Source organism: Schistocerca gregaria, chromosome 9, assembly GCF_023897955.1.
Source record: "Schistocerca gregaria isolate iqSchGreg1 chromosome 9, iqSchGreg1.2, whole genome shotgun sequence".
In the NCBI taxonomy this organism is placed as follows: Eukaryota; Metazoa; Arthropoda; class Insecta; order Orthoptera; family Acrididae; genus Schistocerca; species Schistocerca gregaria.
In genome coordinates this window covers 192,446,082-192,468,403 of record NC_064928.1, presented here as the reverse complement: position 1 = coordinate 192,468,403, position 22,322 = coordinate 192,446,082, and positions in this window count along the sequence as shown.

The following is a 22,322-nucleotide window of genomic DNA, read 5'->3' as shown; positions in this document are numbered from 1 at the left end:
AAATGGTTCAAATGGCTCTGAGGACTATGGGACTTAACATCTGAGGTCACCAGTCCCCTAGAACTTAGAACTACTTAAACCTAACTAATCTAAGGACATCACACACATCCATGGTGCCAGATGGTCACAGTACTGGAATCGGCATCGGTCCATATCCCTGCCGGTATTTTCCAGAACCTCACTGACTCACCTTCTGCATGTCCGCGCTGCTAGAGGTTGTTATTCAGGCTTTTGACTGCAGCAGGATTCATGAGAAAATACCAACAGCTACATGTGGATTATACTGGCTACCGATATGTCAAATGCAGTTGATGAAACTTTGCATGCGCTACTTGGTACTACACTTAGAATTTACTTAGAGCGCACCGATTTAGAATGACATTTGCATTTATTTACTACGATGTTAAAGGGAGACAAGTGGGCTTCAAAAATTCGATTTTTAGATTTTATCATATTTGAAATTCCTGGTCTTTCCTGCGTGAAACAGTTTTTGTTTTGTATAAATACGACAATTTTTGCGTGAGACATGATGGTTTTCCTGACGCTGTGTGCAATCTGGCATTTAATTGCCACTCCTTCCTCTTGTGCCATGCAAAAATAACGCACAGCATTCTTTTGCTCCTTGTATATTATTTTATGCTTCTGTCATCGCTTCAGTGTTTCCTACTCTGTATCTACCATCGATATACTTGGCTGTTAGCACTCACAACTTTACGCAAACGTGGCTGCTCTCGATCGTTAAGTGGAGGCTGTCGGCCACTGCGTTGTCCTGGTCAGAGGAAATGCCTGAAACTTGTTACCCTCGACTTGACCATAAGAAGAAATGTAGGGAATTTAGAAAACATGAAAAAAGCTACATGGGCTATCTTTTTCCATAAGCTTTCCACAAATGAAAATCCTTTTCCATAAGCTTTCCACAAATGAAAATCCAGTGCACGGTCTTTGCCTAAATGATCCTGACACTTGGTGCAAGTACAGGAGAAGTGCCAGATACGACCACAAACATTCTTTACCTACATCAGTAATGAATGAAGTTAAACCCATATTTAGAGACCTTTGTAAAGATACCTTGTTGAATAAATTTCTTCAAGGGAAAAATCCAAAATTTAAATGAATGTGTGAATTCTGTCACTTGGAACCGGTTACCGAAAACTGTATTTGTTCAGATTACAACCCTCAAATTCGGTGTTTATGATGCTATTTTATGCTTCAGTGATGGTGTGATTAGAAAACTGGATGTTTTGGGATTATTGGGCATAAAATCTAGTGGAAATACTGGAAAATCCTTGGCGCAAATAGATAAAGAGAGAATTCACAAATCAAATATTGCTAATTTAAAATGCACAAAAGAAGCCATGACAGAAAGGAAGAGGGACCAAGAGAAGAAAAGAAGATCAGTATGATTCAGATGATGGTCAGTATGGTGAAGGAAAATATTAGTGGTAAGTAATTCTCATCAATAACTATACTAGAATTGCAACATTAAACATTAAATGGATTTTTCTCAAAACTACGTTTTTTTGCTTTCAGGTACCATTATTTGGGAAACTAATGGGGTAAGAAACATGAAATTTGGTCAATTTGTACTGCAGATCGTAATAAGTTATTACAAGTAAACTGAGAACCACCAAACAATCAGAAACTGTTTCATGATAATTAATGTAAACAAAAGTTAATTTTACTAGTGAAAGAATACTTTTTTTCACCAAAACCCTAAGAGTTACTATGTTCATTTTAATTGTAAATTGAGGCATGTATGTTATATACAAGGTGGTCCATTGATCGTGACCGCGCCAAATATCTCACGAAATAAGCGCCAAACGACAAAACTACAAAGAACGAAACTTGTCTAGCTTGATGGGGGAAACCAGATGGCGTTATGGTTGGCCCGCTAGATGGCGCTGCCATCAGGTCAAACGGATATCAACTGCCTTTTTTAAAATAGGAACCCACATTTTTTATTACATATTCGTGTAGTGCGTAAAGAAATATGAATGTTTTGGTTGGACCACTTTTTTCGCTTCGTGATAGACGGCGCTGTAATCGTCACAAACGTATGGCTCACAATTTTAGACGAACAGTTGGTAACAGGTAGGTTTTTTAAATTAAAATACAGAACGTAGGTACGTTTGAACATTTTATTTCGGTTGTTCCAATGTGATACATGTACCTTTGTGAACTTATCATATCTGAGAAGCATGCTGTTACAGCGTGATTACCTGTAAATACCACATTAATGCAATAAATGCTCAAAATGATGTCCGTCAACCTTAATGCATTTGGCAATACGTGTAACGACATTCCTATCAACAGCGATTAGTTCGCCTTCCGTAATGTTCGTACATGCATTGACAATGCGCTGACGCATGTTGTCAGGCGTTGTCGGTGGATCACAATAGCAAATATCCTTCAGCTTTCCCCACAGAAAGAAATCCGGGGACGTTAGATCCGGTGAACATGCGGGCCAGGGTATGGTGCTCGGACGACCTATGCACCTGTCATGAAATATACTATTTAATACCGCTTCAACCGCACGCGAGCTATATGCCGGACATCCATCATGTTGGAAGTACATCACCAGACTGCCATGCAGTGAAACACCTTTTAGTAACATCGGTAGAACATTACGTAGGAAATCAGCATACATTGCACCATTTAGATTGCCATCGATAAAATGGGGGCAATTATCCTTCCTCCCATAATGCCGCACCATGCATTAACCCGCCAAGGTGGCTGATGTTCCACTTGTCGCAGCCATCGTGGATTTTGTGTTGCCCAATAGTGCATGCTATGCCGGTTTACATTACAATGACGCTTCGTCGCTAAATAGTACGCGTGCAAAAAATCGCTCATCGTCCCGTAATTTCTCTTGTGCTCAGTGGCAGAACTGTACACGACGTTCAAAGTCGTCCCCATGCAATTCCTGGTGCATAGAAATGTGGTACGGGTGCAGTCAATGTTGTAGCATTCTCAACACCGACGTTTTTCAGATTCCCGATTCTCGTGCAATTTTGTGTGCTACTGATATGCGGATTAGCCGCGACAGCAGCTGAAACAGCTACTTGGGCGTCATCATTGGTTGCAGGTCGTGGTTTACGTTTCACATGGGGCTGAAAACTTCCTGTTTCCTTAAATAACGTATCTATCCGGCGAATGGTCCGGACACTTGGATGATGTGTCCAGGATACCGAGCTGCATACATAGCACACGCCCGTTGGGCATTTTGATCACAATAGCCATACATCAACACGATATCGACCTTTTCCACAGTTGGTAAACGGTCCATTTTTAACACGGGTAATGTATCACGAAGCAAATACCGTCCGCACTGGCCGAATGTTACGTGATACCACGTACGTATACGTTTGTGACTATTACAGCGCCATCTATCACAAAGCGAAAAAAGTGGTCCAACTAAAACACTGATATTTCTTTACGCACTACACGAATATGTAATAAAAATGGTAGTTCCTATTTAAAAAAAATCGCATCTGATATCCGTTTGACCTATGGCAGCGCCATCTAGCGGGCCTACCATAACGCCATCTGCCCCCCACCCCTTCAAGCTAGATGAGTTTCGTTCTTTGTAGTTATTTCGTTTTATGCTTATTTTGTGTGAGATATTAGGCCCGGTCTCTATCAGTGGACCACCCTGTATATGGAAAAAAATAATTTTTAATCACTTATAGTTCTTTTGAATAGTGTACCTATTCAAATGGTAAAATAGCATTGGCAGAATAGAGATAAAAACTGCCTTCCGTCTCCGGTTAAGCAAACAATCGCAGTGTGTTTCAGTGTTGCGAAAACGAATACCGGTCTGTCAAGTCGTTTTTGTTGCGTACGCTGAGGTCCCTTTCTCGAACTAGAACCAGGCTTATTAGACTTGAACTGCGTGAACAGTAATCGGCCCTGTAAGGAAGTCCGACCAAAGCATTTCTAAACATTCATGGTGGTGTCTGTCTGTTCTATATCGTGTCTCCCTACCACTTTCGCGCAACGGCGCTCTGAGCGTGTTTTTTAGGGAATTGACTAGTTTGAACCTGGGACCTGTTGCTGGTAAGGAGACGCCAGACCACACATGACATGTAGAGTTCAGAAGAGCTGAGTGAGACTAGCGATGATATAACCAAATACTTAATTATTTCAGCGTCAGCTCCACTGCACTCCCTGTAAAAGAATCTTAATACTAACTAAATTTAGTGGAAGGGGTTCAAGGCTTTCCTATTTTTAGTTAGCTGGTAAAGTAACGTCGAAAAAGCAGTTACGTTTACCATTGGAAATTTATTCTACTCACAAAACATCGTTTATAAATTGCACTATTGATAAAAGGAAATGTTCTAATACAGGATGGTAAAAACCAACTGCGTTCAACAAAAATGTGAACGAATATTCCCTGAGTGGGTTTCCAAGTTCTGCAATCGATCGAAGGATGACCTATGCCATATCACATCTATAATCTAGGTTTAATTTAAGTTTCACAAAAGAGAAAACTATCAAAATGGTCTACAGTGACCCTCAATTATCTTTAATTACTTATTTAACTTGTTGTAAATTACAGTGGCTGATGTGGCTTCTCAATAACTTATATAAAAGAAAAATCATCGCGTTTCAGATCTTTTCTTCAAGTGGTAAATGTGAACACCATGAGTTTTAATTAACGATAGACACTAGTATTACGCAAAAAAGGGGTGTAACAGATGAGACTTCTGCAGTTCTGAGTGAAGCCTTATGCGCTCAAAAATGCGGCATCGCGTGCGTTCATTACCTTGTCGGTGTTTAGGCAGCGTCAGGGCGACCAGCCATCCAGCTCGCCGTCTCGGAACCAACTCTCCTCTTAACTTCTCCTTACTACAATTTACCGAAGTTGGTTTAAAAAAACTATCTGGCTATGTTCTCATCTGACCAGTCAGGGTCTCAATATTAACCTTAATACTCCGCCTACAAAAATTCTGTCTATCCAATGAGAGACGTTATACTTTTCGTGGTGGGGCAATGTTTTTTAAAGTTTGCAACGTAACAGAGACGCTAAAAAGTCTCACGCTAAAACCTGCAGCTGGTGTGGTCCTTTTAGCGTTATCGTGAGATCTATACTGTTCTTCTGGAGGGCTTTATCTTTTAACATAGGCTGGAAGATTGTCCTAATGTAACGGACACGCGAAAAAGTCTCACGCTAAAACTTGCGGGTGGTAGTGGCCCTTTTTGTGTTATCGTAAGATCTATACTGCTTTTCTGGAGGGCTCTACCTTTTAACATGGGCTGGGGGTTGTCCTTGACGTACCTGAGACGCGAAACAGTCTCACGCTAAAACGTGCGGGTGGTGAGTCCTAGTGGTTAGCTGGCGACGTGGGTGTCCAGTCCGTCCCTTATCGTAGGGCCTTCTAGCTTAACACGGTTCTGCTCTCGGCTTCTGTCCTCGTTTCTCCCCTCGGAACTGCGTCTGCCTCTCGGTGGGAAGGTACGACATGCATTTAGGCATTCTTGTGTTAGCCTGTGATATTCCATTTGCTCACTCGTTACTTGTCTTACTTTGGTTAATTTAATGTCACGATTTATTCGGAGCTATGTGACATACTAGTAGATTTGCTTATTATGTCAGGGTTTTCATGGAAGGTGTTGGATTTGCCTGACACCTTACACATTGCTCTGTTTAGCGTTTCAGACTGATGTACACCATCCAGAGAGCTGTGCTTTGACTTGCGCTGGGTGAGGCGTTTTTTGATAATTGGAACTATCCCCGTAGTACGGCCAAGTAGCAGTTTATGTAAGAACTCGCGAGGCAGTACTGATCCTACGGCTTGTCACAGAAGATGGGCTAAACAAAGGCAAAACTACTTTTATAGCATTTGTACATTTAGAGAAAGCTTTTGACGATCTTGATTGGAATAGACTCTTTGAAATTCTAAAAGTAGTTGGGGTGAAAGTGCAAGGAGCTAAAAGTTAATTACAACGCTTACGCAATGCAGGCTGCAGTTACAAGATTCGAAGGACATGAAAGGGAAGCACTCTTTAGGAAGTGAGTGTAGCCCACCTCGCGTGTAGATCAGTCTGCACATGGAGCAATTAGTAGCTGAGGGAGAAACAAAAATTTAGAGGTTTACCAATGACAATGTAACTGAGGCACTGATGACAACGAGGGCTCAAAGCAAAGATTCAAAGTTTTGAGAAAAATAGGTATTTGTGCAAATGAAATTTGGAGGCACACTGCCAGTTTCACACGTTTCACTTATTTTTAACCAAGTCTCAACATCTTACGTTTTCTACCAGAAAAAAATACCATCTTTTTGTTATGAAATCTTAATTCATATTTATGATTATTATTAATGTTAATTAATAACATTTGCATATATGGGCTAGTAGCAATCGTCTCTTTTTGACTGTTGTGTAGTTTGTAATTAATGTGAAACTAGAAACAGAAAATGAGGAACAGATACCAGATATACCACACACACTCACACTTATGACATGCCTCAACACTTAATAGTCCTCGTTATCTTCATTTTCGTTAAAAACATTCTCTGGCTTGAGGTTAAGATAAAACTGTCTGTTCGCTTTAGGTACGAAAACAAGTAATCTATTAAATAGTTTTTTTTCAAATTTGATCTACTATTTCTGTTGAGTCTTCGTGTTTCAAGGTTACGTCTATGTATTTGGACACCAGATTTTGCAAGGCATGTACAAACTGTGGAGAAATGGGAAATTACGGTCTACCTCGATGAGACTTGAAGAAAATGGTGATCTCGCACGATTCCAATGACGAATATGTTACTTTAAACGACAGTTGATGGCAACCTGTTGGAAACTTAATCATCGCAGAATTTCTGAAATTCATATTGTTATCAAAACATCAAATTTCGGTTTGCTAGTGAGGTGTATACAGTAAAGCTGCATGCCCTCGGGCAAAATTACGGCTGTAGTTTCCCCCTTCAAATTTTAAAGGTGGCTGGGGTAAAATTCAGGGAGCGAAAGGCTATATACAATTTGTACAGAAACCAGATGGCAGTTATGAGTCGAGGGGCATGAAGGGGAAGCAGTGGTTGGCAGGGGAGTGAGACAGGGTTGTAGCCTCGCCCTGATGTTATTCAATATGTATATTGAGCAAGCAGTAAAGCAAACAAAAGAAAAATTTGGAGTAGGTATTGAAATCCATGGAGAAGAAATAAAAACTTTGAGCTTCGCCGATGACATTGTAATTCTGTCAGAGCTAGCAAAGGACTTGGAAGAGCAGTTGAACGGAATGGACAGTGTCTTGAAAGGAGGATATAAGATGAACATCAACAAAAGCAACACGAGGATAATGGAATGTAGTCAAATTAAGTTGGGTGATGCTGAGGGAATTAGATTAGGAAATGACACACTTAAAGTAGTAAAGGATTGCTATTTGGGGAGCAAAATAACTGATGATGGTCGAAGTAGAGAGGATATAAAATGTAGACTGGCAATTGCAAGGAAAGCGTTTCTGAAGAAGAGAAATTTTTTAACATGGAGTATAGATTTAAGTGTCAGGAAGTCGTTTCTGAAAGTATTTGTATGGAGTGTAGCCATGTATGGAAGTGAAACATGGACGATAAATAGTTTGGACAAGAAGAGAATAGAAGCTTTCGCAATGTGGTGCTACAGAAGAATGTTGAAGATCAGGTGGGTAGATCACAGAACTAATGAGGAGGCATTGAATAGGATTGGGGAGAAGAGACGTTTGTGGCACAACTTGACTAGAAGTAGGGATCGGTTAGGAGGACATGTTCTGAGGCATCCAGGGATGACAAATTTAGTATTGGAGGACAGCGTGGGGGGTAAAAATCGTAGAGGGAGACCAAGAGATGAATACACTAAGCAGATTCAGAAGGATGTAGGTTGCAGTAGGTACTGGGAGATGAAGAAGCTTGCACAGCATAGAGTAGCATGAAGAGCTGCATCAAACCAGTCTCAGGACTGAAGACCACAACAACAACAACAACAACAACAACATTAACAGTGAGGTCTATAACACTTAAGGGTTCTGAAATCCTCAGCATCCGTTTTACAGAATGGAATATTGAAACCATTGAACTCGAGGTTATGGGTGGGGCGTTCCTTCAAGAGCGTGCAACTTTTACGAAGAAATGAGAGTCATTGCAACCAGTAAACGTTCGTACAGCAGGGAAAATTCGTGCTTTTGGCCCTTGTTGTTGTTGTGGTGGTCCTCAATCCAGAGACTAGTTTGATGCATCTCTCCATGCTACTCTATCCTGTGCAAGCTTCTTCATCTCCCAGTACCTACGGCAACCTACATCCTTCTGAATCTGTTTAGTGTATTCATCTCTTGGTCTCCCTCTACGATTTTTACCCCCCACGCTGTCCTCCAATACTAAATTGGTGATCCATTGATGCCTTAGAATATGCCCTACCAACTGATCCCTTCTTCTAGTCAAGTTGTGCCACAAATTTCTCTTCTCCACAATTCTATTCAGTACCTCATTAGTTTTGTGAGTACCCATCTAAACTTCAGCATTCTTCTGTAGCACCACATTCCGAAAGCTTCTATTCTCTTTTTGTCTGAACTATTTATCGTCCATGTTTCACTTCCATACATGGCTAGAATATCAGAGAAATGGAAGAAAAGCGTTTCGTAAATGTTCGCATATACAGCGTAGGGGTACAGAACTGATAAAACTAGTTCACCGTAAGATAAGCAGATGTCGCGAGCATGCATACATGCGAAATATCAAAATCGACATTGTGGTCTAGGTCCTTATGGTTCATTCATAAAAACCGAAGAACTTGGGAGAGGAGTTGAATGAAATGAATCGTGTCTTGAAAAGAGGTTGTTAGATGAACATCATGAAAAGTAAAACGAGTAAGGAAAAGTAGTCGAAGTAAAAATGATAATCCTCTTAGAATCAGATTATGAAAGGAGATAATAAAAGTAGTAGATGAGTTTTGCTATTTGGGCACACAAATAACTGATTGTGGGTGAAATATAGAGGATATAAAATAAGGAGTAGATAGCAACACGTAGACCATATCCGAGGCCGCCAGTGTGGCCGTGCGGTTCTAGGTGCTACATTCTGGAACCGCGTGACCGTTACGGTCGCAGGTTCGAATCTTGCTTCGGGCATGGATGTATGTGATGTCCTTAGGTTAATTAGGTTTAAGCAGTTGTAAGTTCTAGGGAACTGATGACCACAGATGTTAAGTCCCATAGTGCTCAGAGCCATTTGAACCATATCCGAAAAAGACAGGTATGTTAACATCCAATACAAAGGTAAGAGTTAGGAAGTCTTATTTGGAGTATTTGTCTAAAGTGTAACCTTGCATGAAAATGCAACGTGGACAGAAGTGATCCAGACAAGAGGAGAAAAGAAGCTTTTGAAATGTGGTGTCATTGATGCGGGCTGGAAATTATATAGGTAGATGGAGTAATGGATGAGGAGGTACCGGATCTAACTGGGAAAAAAGAAACTTACTGCAAAACCTGGGACATATCATGAGACACTAAGGGTCAGTTTTCAATAGATTTAGTGTGGTGATAAAATCTTTAGTGTAAATAAAGGGATGAATGCAGTGAGCAGGTTAGATACGGTGACAAAGGTCATAGAATTACATCAGTACACCTTGTCGGATCTCATTTTGCCCTGTAAGTCGAAGTGGCGAAGTCGTTGTGAGCTCCCTACAGACATATTAAGCCACCCTGCCTGTATTGTCCTCCATAATTGCGAAAGTGTTGACGGTGCAGGACATTGTGGACGAACTGACCTCTCGATTATGTCCTGTAAATGTTAGATGGGATTCGTGTCGGGCGATCTGAGTGGCCAAATCATTCGCTTGAATTGTCCACATGTTCTTCAAACCAATCGCGAACGATTGTGGCCTTTTGACATGGCGCATTCTCGTTCACGAAACGTCCATCACAAATAACCCCAAATTATCCCAAAGTAGCCGAAAATAACAATTTCCAGTCAATGGTCGGATCAATTGGACTAGAGGACCTAGTCCATTTCATCTAAACACAGTCCACATCATTATGGAGTCCCCTCCAGCTTGCACAGTCGCTTGGTGGCAACTTGGATCCCATTGGCTCACGGGTCTGCGCAACCCTCGAACCATACCGTCCGCTCCTATCAACTGGAATCTGGATTCATCTGAACAGGTCACGGTTTTCCAGCCGTCTAGAGTCCAACCAATATGGTCACGAGCCCAAGAGAGGTGCTTCAGTCTATGTCTCGCTGTTAGCAACGGAACTCGCAGCGATTGTCTGCTACCGTAGCCCTTTAATGCCAAATTTCGTCGCACTGTCCTGACGGAAACGTTCGTCGTACGTCACATTGATTTCTTAGGTTATTTGATGCAGCGTTGGTTCTCCGTTACCGCTGACTACTCTCTGTAAACGCCGCTGCTCTCGGTCGTTAAGCGAAATTCATCGGCCACTGCATTCTCCGTTGTGATAGGTAATACCTGAAGTTTGGTATTCTCGGCACACTTTTTACACTGTAGATCTGGGAATACTGAATTCTCTAACAGTTTCCGAAATGGCATGTCGCATGCGTCTAGCTGCAATTACCATATCGCGTTCAGAGTTTGTTAATTCCGTAATGACACGGAAAGCATCTCACATGGTTCACCTGATTGTGAATGATAGCTCCGCCAATGCACTGTCCTTTTACACCTTGTGCAAACGTCATTACCGCCATCTGTATACGTGAATATTGCTATCCGCTGTCCCATCGCTTTCTGGAACAAATTTACATAGGCTTTACAAACCACAGATTCCGACATAAAACCAGTTTTAAATCCACAGTAGACTGAAGCTAGTAAACAAGACGAAAATGCAACACAGAATATACAGGTAAAATACTATAAAAATGGCTCTAAGCACTATGGGATTTAACATCTGAGGACATCAGTCCGCTAGACTTAGAAACTACTTAAACCTAACTAACCTAAGGACATCACACACATCCATGCCCGAGGCAGGATTCGAACCTGCGACCGTAGCAGCAGCGTGATCCCGGACTGAAGCGCCTAGAACCGCTCGACCACAGCGGCCTGCAAAATGATATAACACTTGCTATAAGATTCCTGCTGGTAACATAATAAAAAACGTTAAAACGCCTTATTACGCTTTTGGGATATTCCCAATTCATAGACTGAGTATCTAAATCAACAATGAAATGCTCTTTTGTACGTCCTGTGAGAATTATTTCAAAAGCGACGAATAGATAGTAGAACATTTGACCAGTTCTGTAAGTATGATCAAGACAAAAGATGTAAACAGTAACAAAATTTGGGTGATCCATACATACATTTAGATACACCAGTATTCAGACACATAGGTGTAGGAGTAACAAAGTAACGTACATTTATAGGCTGACATTCCACAGGCTGCCGAGCACCACTTGGCAATACAGCCAATTAATTGTTTTTCGTCCTCTCTTGGCATTCTAATTACCAAGAGCATTAGCACTAGTGCAAGAACTTGTATTTGGATTTTGGCACTGTCGACGGACTCGTATAGTATTTTTCACGTTGTTATATCGTTTGATGTTAACAGGATCTGAAGATTTCCTGGGAACTGATGACCAAGGGCTAGAAGATTAATTATAAGGACGTTGATGTGATACGCGTTCCTAGGACATCGTAGGAAAGTATGGTTTGGATCTTCTCCCTCTCCGCAAACACGTAGTGGGGTGGGGCTTAGGTTGAGTCGATAGAGTTATTTGATGAGCTTCCAATGATTAAATTTGAGCCGTCCCATAACTGTTGTGAAGCTCCTTGACGATTGTGTGTTATTATACCACGGTACTCTTGGAATCGTGGAATGAATTAGTGTGTTAGTTATTACCTCTGGTTTTAGATGTCATAAACCGTTCCACTTGCCAGTCCGAACCACTTTCTGAGCATGGGTATCATGTCAGTGAGATGGAATTTATCATACACTCCTGGAAATGGAAAAAAGAACACATTGACACCGGTGTGTCAGACCCACCATACTTGCTCCGGACACTGCGAGAGGGCTGTACAAGCAATGATCACACGCACCGCACAGCGGACACACCAGGAACCGCGGTGTTGGCCGTCGAATGGCGCTAGCTGCGCAGCATTTGTGCACCGCCGCCGTCAGTGTCAGCCAGTTTGCCGTGGCATACGGAGCTCCATCGCAGTCATTAACACTGGTAGCATGCCGCGACAGCGTGGACGTGAACCGTATCTGCAGTTGACGGACTTTGAGCGAGGGCGTATAGTGGGCATGCGGGAGGCCGGGTGGACGTACCGCCGAATTGCTCAACACGTGGGGCGTGAGGTCTCCACAGTACATCGATGTTGTCGCCAGTGGTCGGCGGAAGGTGCACGTGCCCGTCGACCTGGGACCGGACCGCAGCGACGCACGGATGCACGCCAAGACCGTAGGATTCTACGCAGTGCCGTAGGGGACCGCACCGCCACTTCCCAGCAAATTAGGGACACTGTTGCTCCTGGGGTATCGGCGAGGACCATTCGCAACCGTCCGGTCCCGCACACCGTTAGGCCGTCTTCCGCTCACGCCTCAACATCGTGCAGCCCGCCTCCAGTGGTGTCGCGACAGGCGTGAATGGAGGGACGAATGGAAACGTGTCGTCTTCAGCGATGAGATTCGCTTCTGCCTTGGTGCCAATGATGGTCGTATGCGTGTTTGGCGCCGTGCAGGTGAGCGCCACAATCAGGACTGCATACGACCGAGGCACACAGGGCCAACACCCGGCATCATGGTGTGGGGAGCGATCTCCTACACTGTCCCTACACCTCTGGTGATCGTCGAGGGGACACTGAATAGTGCACGGTACATCCAAACCGTCATCGAACCCATCGTTCTACCATTCCTAGACCGGCAAGGGAACTTGCTGTTCCAACAGGACAATGCACGTCCGCATGTATCCCGTGCCACCCAACGTGCTCTAGAAGGTGTAAGTCAACTACCATGGCCAGCAAGATCTCCGGATCTGTCCCCCATTGAGCATGTTTGGGACTGGATGAAGCGTCGTCTCACGCGGTTTGCACGTCCAGCACGAACTCTGGTCCAACTGAGGCGCCAGGTGGAAATGGCATGGCAAGCCGTTCCACAGGACTACATCCAGCATCTCTACGATCTTCTCCATGGGAGAATAACAGCCTGCATTGCTGCGAAAGGTGGATATACACTGTACTAGTGCCGACATTGTGCATGCTCTGTTGTCTGTGTCTATGTGCCTGTGGTTCTGTCAGTGTGATCATGTGATGTATCTGACCCCAGGAATGTGTCAATAAAGTTTCCCCTTCCTGGAACAATGAATTCACGGTGTTCTTATTTCAATTTCCAGGAGTGTATTTATTAGCTCCGTATAGAGATGCCTCCTTTGCTAGGGCGTCTACTTGATGATTTAGAGGCGTCCGAGAGTGGTCTTTCATCCTACCATCACAATGTTGCGATAGTTCCGCTGCATCCGACAGTTGCTGCAACTGTGGCTTTGGTACAACTATTACGATGGTTTGTAATCATTTGTACTGCTGACATACTATTTGAGATTATGACTGTTCTGCGTACTGTAGTCGTCTGTGCGAAAGCGGGGCTTCCAAAACGGCAATGATCTCGTCTGTCACAATAGTGGAGTGTGGATCCAGCTTTTATAGGCTTTGTCGTTTCTTCGCGGTACCTAGGAGGCCGTACCAGTACCGTCACTACACTTGGACCCTTCTGTATACACCACGCAAGCATCGTGATGGTGAGACAGAATTGTCGACGTTTCGTAGGGCCTGCAGTAATGCGGTATTTCCATACCTTGTGCCTTAATGCTTAAGTCTCCATATATTCAGGCACGACGGGTGGAAGTTGCTTATTCATTCAGCATCGCTCACTCACACAGTAGGATGTTAATTTCCGGATTTTTTCGTCAAGGAGCCCATGTTCGTCGAGAAAGAGAGACACAGGAGGAATATCTTGCAGGGGAAAATTCGTCACAGCTTTAACGGTGGTTCATTCGCTTCAACAAGTAATGCTTTGTTTGGGGTTGACATGAACGACTCCAGTAACCATACGTAAGGCTTTGTATTGCATAGTTTCGAGTCTCTGGAGAGTGCTATCTGACGTTGACCCGTAAACATGCGTTCGTCAGGCAGTCCTTAGTAGAGACCAGTATAAAGTCATACCAGAGCCCTGCCATACTCCAACCATAGCTCTGATGAGATTGCGCGTCTTTTTACACGTAGTAGAGGTATGTGCGTCTTAGTTTATCATCGACAGTTACCCCAAGATACTGTGTTGTTGTTGCAACTGGAAAATATTGTTGTCCGGGTTGCATTTCTTGGGGAAGTCGAGTCCTATGGCGAATAAAGATTTTGCCGGCCGGAGTGGCAGTGCGGTTCCTAGGCGCTACAGTCTGGAACCGAGCGTCCGCTACGATCGCTGGTTCGAATCCTGCGTCAGGCATGGATGTGTGCGATGTCCTTAGGTTAAGTAGGTTTAATTAGTTCTAAGTTCTAGGCGACTGATGACCTCAGAAGTTAAGTCGCATAGTGCTCAGAGCCATTTGAACCATTTTTTTGAATAAAGATTTTGAGGTCACTTTCTGTTCACCACACGTATGAGAGCTGTGTGCTTTTTCAGTCGACGGGACTGACGAGTATTATCTTCGGAACAGACGCACTCGTCGTCTGCGTAATCTAATGTTTGGATGTTGCTGGCAAAAAGGTCATCAAGGTCTGCAGTATAGAGATTGAATAATAAGGGAGCCAAGACTGATCCTATGGGAGTCCTCCGCTAGTTCCTCTGGGTCCTCAGTGTAGTTCCTTGTTGCAAAATAATTGCTTTCCTATTGCTGAGTAAGCTTACAACGATATGCACGAATGGTTTTGGAACGTGGAGTTTCTCCGTTCCCACCCCCCTAACGTTGACAAGACGATGTTGTCGTATGCTTTAGTCAGGTCTATGGAAGCAACTATCATATTATTCGGAAAGTAATTTAGCTGTATGTTAGTGACAAACCGCAGAAGTATATTAGTTTTTCCTCTCCCTTTGCGAAATACAAATTGTTTTTTCGGTGAGTATTTTCTCGATTTCATACCAACATCTTAAGTGTCACTTAATAATTTTCTCCATTAATTCTCAGAACACGATATTATCGTGATAGACCGGTTTGACTCCGGTTGATCACATATGTTTCCCAAGTTGTGGGCCGGCCTTTGTGGCTGAGCGGTTCTAGATGCTTCAGTCTGGAACAGCGCGACCGCTACGGTCGCAGGTTCGAATCTTGTCTCGGGAATGTGTGTGATGTCCTTCGATTAGTTAGGTTTAAGTAGTTCAAAGTTCTAGGGGACTGATGACCTCAGATGTTAAGTCCCATAGTGCTTAGAGCCATTTGAACCATATGAACCCAAGTTGTGCATTGGCACAACACAACGTATTTTCAAATGGTTCAAATGGCTCTGAGCACTATGGGACATCATCTGAGGTCATCAGTTCCCTAGAACTACTTAAACCTAACTAAGCTAAGAACATCACACACACATCCATTCCCGAGGCAGGACTCTAAACCGCCACCGTAGCAGCAGCGCTCGGCTACCGCGGCCGGCCAACATATTTTCAGCGGGTTGATTTTGAACTTTTGTATTCACACGCTAAAGTAAATTTTGAGCAGCGGCAGTTTCCCTCTGTGTGGGAGGTGTTGTAACACAGGTTGTCAGTATGATAGGGGTGAAGCATAGTACACTTCCATTAGGAGAGAGCAGTCTAGAATTCTTCCAACGACAAGGATTGTGTAATGACTGACACTGTTGTCCTGTTCGTCTTCCTCGTACAGTACGCCAGGCGGGTCTATCGTACACAAGAACGATTCTAAAAGTTCGTCGGCCGGTGGAGGTGCGTGCATGGCCGTTGTAGGACCGTTTTTTTATGTTCCTTATAACGTAACAAATCCAGGTTAACTGTATTGCTTTGCAGATGTAATGCAGAAATTTTGCACACGCTTTTCTTTTCTTGTAGTTGGATATTTTCTTGGCTTTAGCTTGTCCTTTGTTAAGAGCAACAAAGTGTGTTTCTTTGTATGTTCTTAAGGCCTTCCTTCGCCCCTTGAAGGAAAACGCCACATTCATTGGTAAGCGACACCATGACCTCGTAGTCGTTTTCGGGATCCTCAGTGGCGATGATCGATGCTAGTTTTTCTTCCAGTGATGTTACGTACAGGACCCAATTCGCTATAATTGTGTCACATCTACAGCCGACTGCGTGTCTGACTGTCTCTCTAGTTTGTGCTTCTGTTACGTTAAATTGGCAAGTGATCCAAGGCTAAAGCATCCAGTACCACTTCCCATGTTGTTCTGGTAGACTGTGTTGGGGATGCTCTCCTCAATTCTACTGCTGTTGGAACTTCATTTGGTCGGACTATTTGTATTGGTGAGCCATCATATAGTACCACAAGGTGTCCGAATCTAATATTGGAACTTCTCCTTTGTATCTAAAGAATGACAGAGCTGGTAAAACCCTTACGGTGTTTGTTTTTTAAACAGCTGAGCAAAACTCAACGTACTCAGGCAGTTCTCTCTTTACTTATTCTGATCATCACTAAACTGACACACAATATTTTTAGCACAACGCAATCTGACTTTCAAAAATCCCTACAAAAGAATCGCCCTGACTAACAATAACCTAAACCTTTCATGAATCACTTACCTCATGAAAATCTTCGTTACTCGAACTACTGCAATACAGCGAGCGCCAATACTGCCAGATAAATAAAAGATTCTAACTACTGATGGCACTAACTACCGATAGGCATAGTTAGCAAATGAAAAATTTTGATAGAGCAAAAAAAAATGTATTTACCTTAATAGTGTTCAAAAGTCATTATAACAGTTCATGACATCCATTGTCCGCTCATAGTAACCTCTCAAAACTCTGGCATCTCTCTCTCCACATCCACCACTGCTGGCGGCTCACCTCCAACTGCCCAACGCCACACGCTGTTCACATCCAACTGCCCAACACTACACAAACGAATATTCCAACAACGAGTCCAACCAGCCACAGACTGCACACAGCGCAGTCAGCGATTTTCATACAGAGCGCTACGTGGCGTTACCAACATAAAAATCTAAACAGTTATTTTTCCTACTGGGTTGGCAGCTCTGCTGCCACATGGCCCTTTTTTTTTAAGTCGTCAGCGGTCCTCCACGTATTTCTCTCCTGTGATGATACTTGCTGGAAGTATTTCAATCACTGTTCGTTAAGGATAGAAGCTGAAGTAATGGATTAAAATGTGTGCCGCAGCAGGGACTCGAATCCGCGTCTCCTGTTTAGTACACAGACGTGTCAGCTCCAACACGGTCGTAGTACCGTAGTATGCTAACATTGTAGCAGCGTGCAGCTGCACGGAATACTTTCCTTCAATGCCCTCCATCGATTCACGCAGAAGACCTGGGTTCAAATCGCAGCTGTGGTAAAAATCTTAATTAATTACTCCAGCTTCTACTTTTATAGAAGATAAAATTGAGAGTCTCCAGGAAAATGTAATTCCATTGGATCAATACATCACCTTTAAATGCCACGCACGGGGTCCCGGTTTCGATTCCTGGCTGGGGTGGGAGATTTTCTCCCCTCAGGGACTGGCTGTTGTGTTGTCCTCATCATTTCATCCCCACTGTCGAAGCGCGAGTCGCCCAATGTGGCGTCGCACTCAATAAGACCTGCAGTTGGCGGCCGAACTTCCCGGCTGGGAACTCCTGGCCACAGACACCATATGCTCATTTCCATTGAGTGAACAGATCAACGAAGAACCTGAACGGGTGTCATCGGACGTCCACCCCGAGCAAATTCAACGATATAGAACAAAATGAGATGAGTCACAAAAAGAACAAGACGAAGAAGAAGGGGGAAGGGGAGAGGGAGAGGGAGAGAGAGAGAGAGAGAGAGAGAGAGAGAGCGAGAGCGAGAGCGAGAGCGCTGGCTGGTCTGTGCAATAAAAAAACTGAGTGATCAACAACGAACTTCAATGCATGTCACGTGATGTCTGCTGCGACCAAAGACAACGAACAAAATATAAAAAGAAAGAAAGGAAAAAAAGAAATATGGTTAGAACATAGTAAATAGAATATCCTGCTTCTAATCCCAGCCATGCCAAAATTTAAATTCATTACTTCAAATTCTATCTTTATCGAAGATAAGGCTGAGACTTCATATGTCTCCAGGAAAATGTAATTCCATCAGTCATTCCTTAAGTCTTAAAAGATGCCCCGTTATCCTGTCCCCTCTTCTTGTCAGTGTTTTTCATTTGTCCCTTTCATCGTCCATTCTCCGTAGAACCTCCTCATTTCTTATCCTATCAGTCCACCTAATTTTCAGCATTCGTCTGTAGCACCACATCTCAAATGCTTCGATTCTCTTCTCTTCCGGTTTAACTACCATACAATGCTGTCCTCCAAACATACATTCTCAAAAATGTCTTCCTCAAATAAAGGGCTAAATTGAAGTTAACTTCCTCATGCTGAGTGATAAGGAGTGGTGAGCAGACATTCAATAAAAAAAAAATCTAAATTTGTGGTAAGTCCTATGGGACCAAATTGCTGAGGTCAGCGGCTGTTGGCAAGTTCCTGGATAGGAAATTTCCCAATCGTTGGACTGGACATGGAGGACCCACTGCCTGGCCACCGCGTTCACCCTAACATTACGCTCCTTGATTTCTTTGTGTCGGGATTCGTGAAGGACCGCGTGTATGCTACAAAACTGGACGATATTCCTACATTACGACATCGTATCACTAATGAGATTGCAACAATAACACACGAAATGTTACAAAGAACTTGGCAAGAAATTGAATATAGACTCGATATTCTTCGTGCAACAAATAGTTCACATGAAGAGGTGTATTGATGATAATTCTTTGAGATGCACTACAATGTGGTGCATTTTTCATTGTCGTATCTACTGTGGTTTTCTTTGCGGGTCTTTGAAATCAGGGATGTTTGTGTGGGACACCCTGTAGTATATTAACCGTCTTTTCCACAGTTTACGCATATTTTTCCCAAAATTTCGAACATCTTCGAATATTTTACATTGTCGAACGTTTTCTCCAGGTCGTCAAACCCCATAAATGTGCTTTGATTTTTCTTCAGTCTTGCTTCCATTATCAACCGGAACGTCAGAACTGCCTTTATTTCCCTTGCCTTTCCTTTTCCTAAAGATGAACTGATAGTCATTTAGTAGACCCCCAATTTTCTGTGTGTGATTTTTGTCAGCAACTTGGATGCATGAGCTGTTAAGCTGATTGAGCGCCAATTCCCCTCCCGCCCTCCCCCCTTCATAGAGAACTTCAGTGTACTCATTCCACATATCTGCTCTTTCCTCTACGTTTAATGGAGGAATTCCCATTGCACTCTTAATGTTACCGACCGAGCCGTAGTAAAGTTACCTCGAAAAGCGCGCCGCAGCGTAGCGTGAAGCAGTCGCCCTCCGTTTTCTGGCGGTGGCGCCTTTGTCGCAATTGAAGGCTTCGGTGTCTCTCTCTAGCGGGAAAGCGGAAAAGTGGGCGGTTAGCGTGGGCTCTCGTGGAGTGATGGCAGTCGGGGCATCGAGAAGCGACTTCTCTGCCGGTGCTAGAGGGACAGCACGCAGACCGCGACATCAGCGTAAGCTTAAGCTCCGTGGTATGGGGCGTTAACTGCTCGTCGCGAAAGGAATCTCCCTGAGCGTGGGTCCGCAAGGGGCCTAATATGCAGTTCGGCGGTATGCTGTCAACCGGCGAGGAGGCTCTGAAAATCGGCGCGCCTTCCTGCGTCCGTTGAAACGGCTGGCAGCGGGCGGCTCGGCAGAGCATTTCGAGGTGCTGCGTTGGTTCAGTGCTGGGAGTGGTAGCACACCAGAAGTTGAGTATTGATTGTTAACAGATTTTATGAACTTTAATTGAATTCAATTTACCTATTCTTGTTTATTATACCAGCGTATTTTTTGGGGCGTTTCCCGCCATTCATTCTCGTCTGCTCACCCGCGGGAAGGTGGTAATATTAGAAAGGGTGATCCATTTGTCCCTTTTTGAGGACGAAATGGGGGGGGGGGGGTGGGGAAGTCACAGTAAATCTGTGGTTTGGATTACTTCTTTCCTCTCCCAGCTTACATACGGGTTTATTCGAATGCTTGCCATGTCTGTGAAAGCCTAAGGCACCAATGGCTGTACTGTTTAAAACGCAAGGCATTAAGACCTGATCCATTCTCTCGCCTGCCATAGCTAGTATTACTAGACTCAGGTGTAAAAGGTACTCTAAGAAAGAAGAAAAATTCCTTTTGCCTCGTGATAAGAATTGGTCAATTGCATAACGAATTCCTGCTCATCTGGAAGCTGTAACTTACGTAAATTTGTGTTTATGTATATTTGGCTATAATAAGCAAGGTTGTTAATGTACGCGTAGTGGATTTTTTTTATATTGTTTCTCGTCAGCAAAAACTGTTGTGTTTTTCCAATTCAATACCTTTTAAGGATTTTACTCAACGTGCTTATGTGTTTTATACAGGTAGTTGGTTATTAGTGTGTTTTCTTGCCATACAAAAGCTTGCCATTTCATTACGGGTAGAAATTGTTGCCTTGGAAGGAGAATGTTGTAAAAGTTCGCAAGTCCTACCTTGCGAGCGTGTGTGTTTGCCGTAAGTTAACTGGCAGAAATTTGTAAAATTTGATTTTTAGGTATTTTGGAAATGTTAATGTTGTTAATTTAAGTGTCCCCCCGTGTGCATGACTCATGCGTTTTGGTTTTTCTATTTTGAGAACTTTTGTAAATAGAATTGTCTTAATATGCTGCAGACAAGTTAGATTCTGCGCCGTTTAATGAGCCTGAGTGAGGCTGTTGTGGGCGGCCGTGGCTACGGCTGTTGTAACCAAATGAGAAATTTGTCTGCCCAAAAGTGAAGTCATATATTCAAATTCTATTCATTTATTAATGGAGTGAAACTCACCTGTAATTTAGCTGAACTGAAAATATTATACAGCTTCGTGTTGTATGCTTTAAATTGCTTGTCTGTACTTGCCTTTCACTGGCGTGAAATTTGATTATAATAATTTAATAATTTAAAAGTCCTTTCCTATCGTAAATTGTGACTTATTCGTTAAATGACTGTTGGTTTTTTTTAAAAAAATATCGTAAAGTCTTGCACCAAATTTGAATAAAGTGTGTTACTGAAAATTGTGTGTAATTTCACCATTTATTCCTTGGCACCTACTTCCACTTGTGATTAATAACCTGCGGTGAACCAATAGTAATTTTACGGTTCACCGAAATTGTTTTTAATTTAATGGAAAGTCTTAATGACTTTTTTATATGCTGAGTCAGTGCTTGCGTTTAAGTGGGTTTTATATCTGTATTCGTGAATTCTCTTGAAAATTTCTGTACTTTTTTTTTGCCAATTAACTGAAGTACTTCTTCTGTTACCCATGATTTCCTCGCAGTTACCTTCCTTGTACCTACATTTTTCTTTCCAACTTCGGTAGTTGCTCTTTTTAGAGACGTCCATCCCTCTTCAACCAATCTGCCAACTGATCTATTCATTATAGCAGTACCTGTAGCGTCAGAGAACTTCAAGAATATCTCTTCATTCCTTTGTATTTCCATAACTCATTTTTTTGTGCACTGGTTCTTTCTGACTATACTCTTAAATACAAGCGTACTGTTCATCATTACTAAATTGTGATCTGGTGGCCGTTAAAGTCACGTAAGACAGGATTTCCCTGTGGGGTAAGTTATTGTTGTTCAGTATTGTTTATAATGTCTTTCGTTAGGTGCTTTGCTTGCTGTAACCAAACTCAGATGGAGATCCTTGGCGCGTGGACAGACACCCGCCATTTGCAATGGATCGTACTGTGCACCAGTAGTGGTAACGGGAAAGTGGATATCTTGTTTTACCAACATCGCTGCACTGCTGTAGCTATCGTCTTTATCTTCTCTAATAATTTTGTAACCCGGGAGGGCGAAAGGGTCGTTCGGTTTTAATCATGGGAGGCGAGGTACACGGCAGTCGTTCGCAATTCCATTAGTTTTTATTGTGGTTCCAAATTTAGATTTCGGCTATATATAGCCATACTCAGAGCATTTTCCTTACATTTCAACAAACTCACTGCAGTTCATGTCACCGTATGTTCTTACAGGTGTATCTGTCTGTACACCTGTAAGAACATATGGTGACAAACTGCTGCGAGTCTGTTGAAGTGTAACGAAAATGCACTTAGAACGGCTGTTTACAGCCGAAATCTAGACTTGCAAGCATAAGAAAAACTAATGGAATTGCGAACGACTGCTATGTGCCTCTCCTTCCATACACGCTCGCTGTGCACAACGCTTTCTGATACAATCAAAATTGG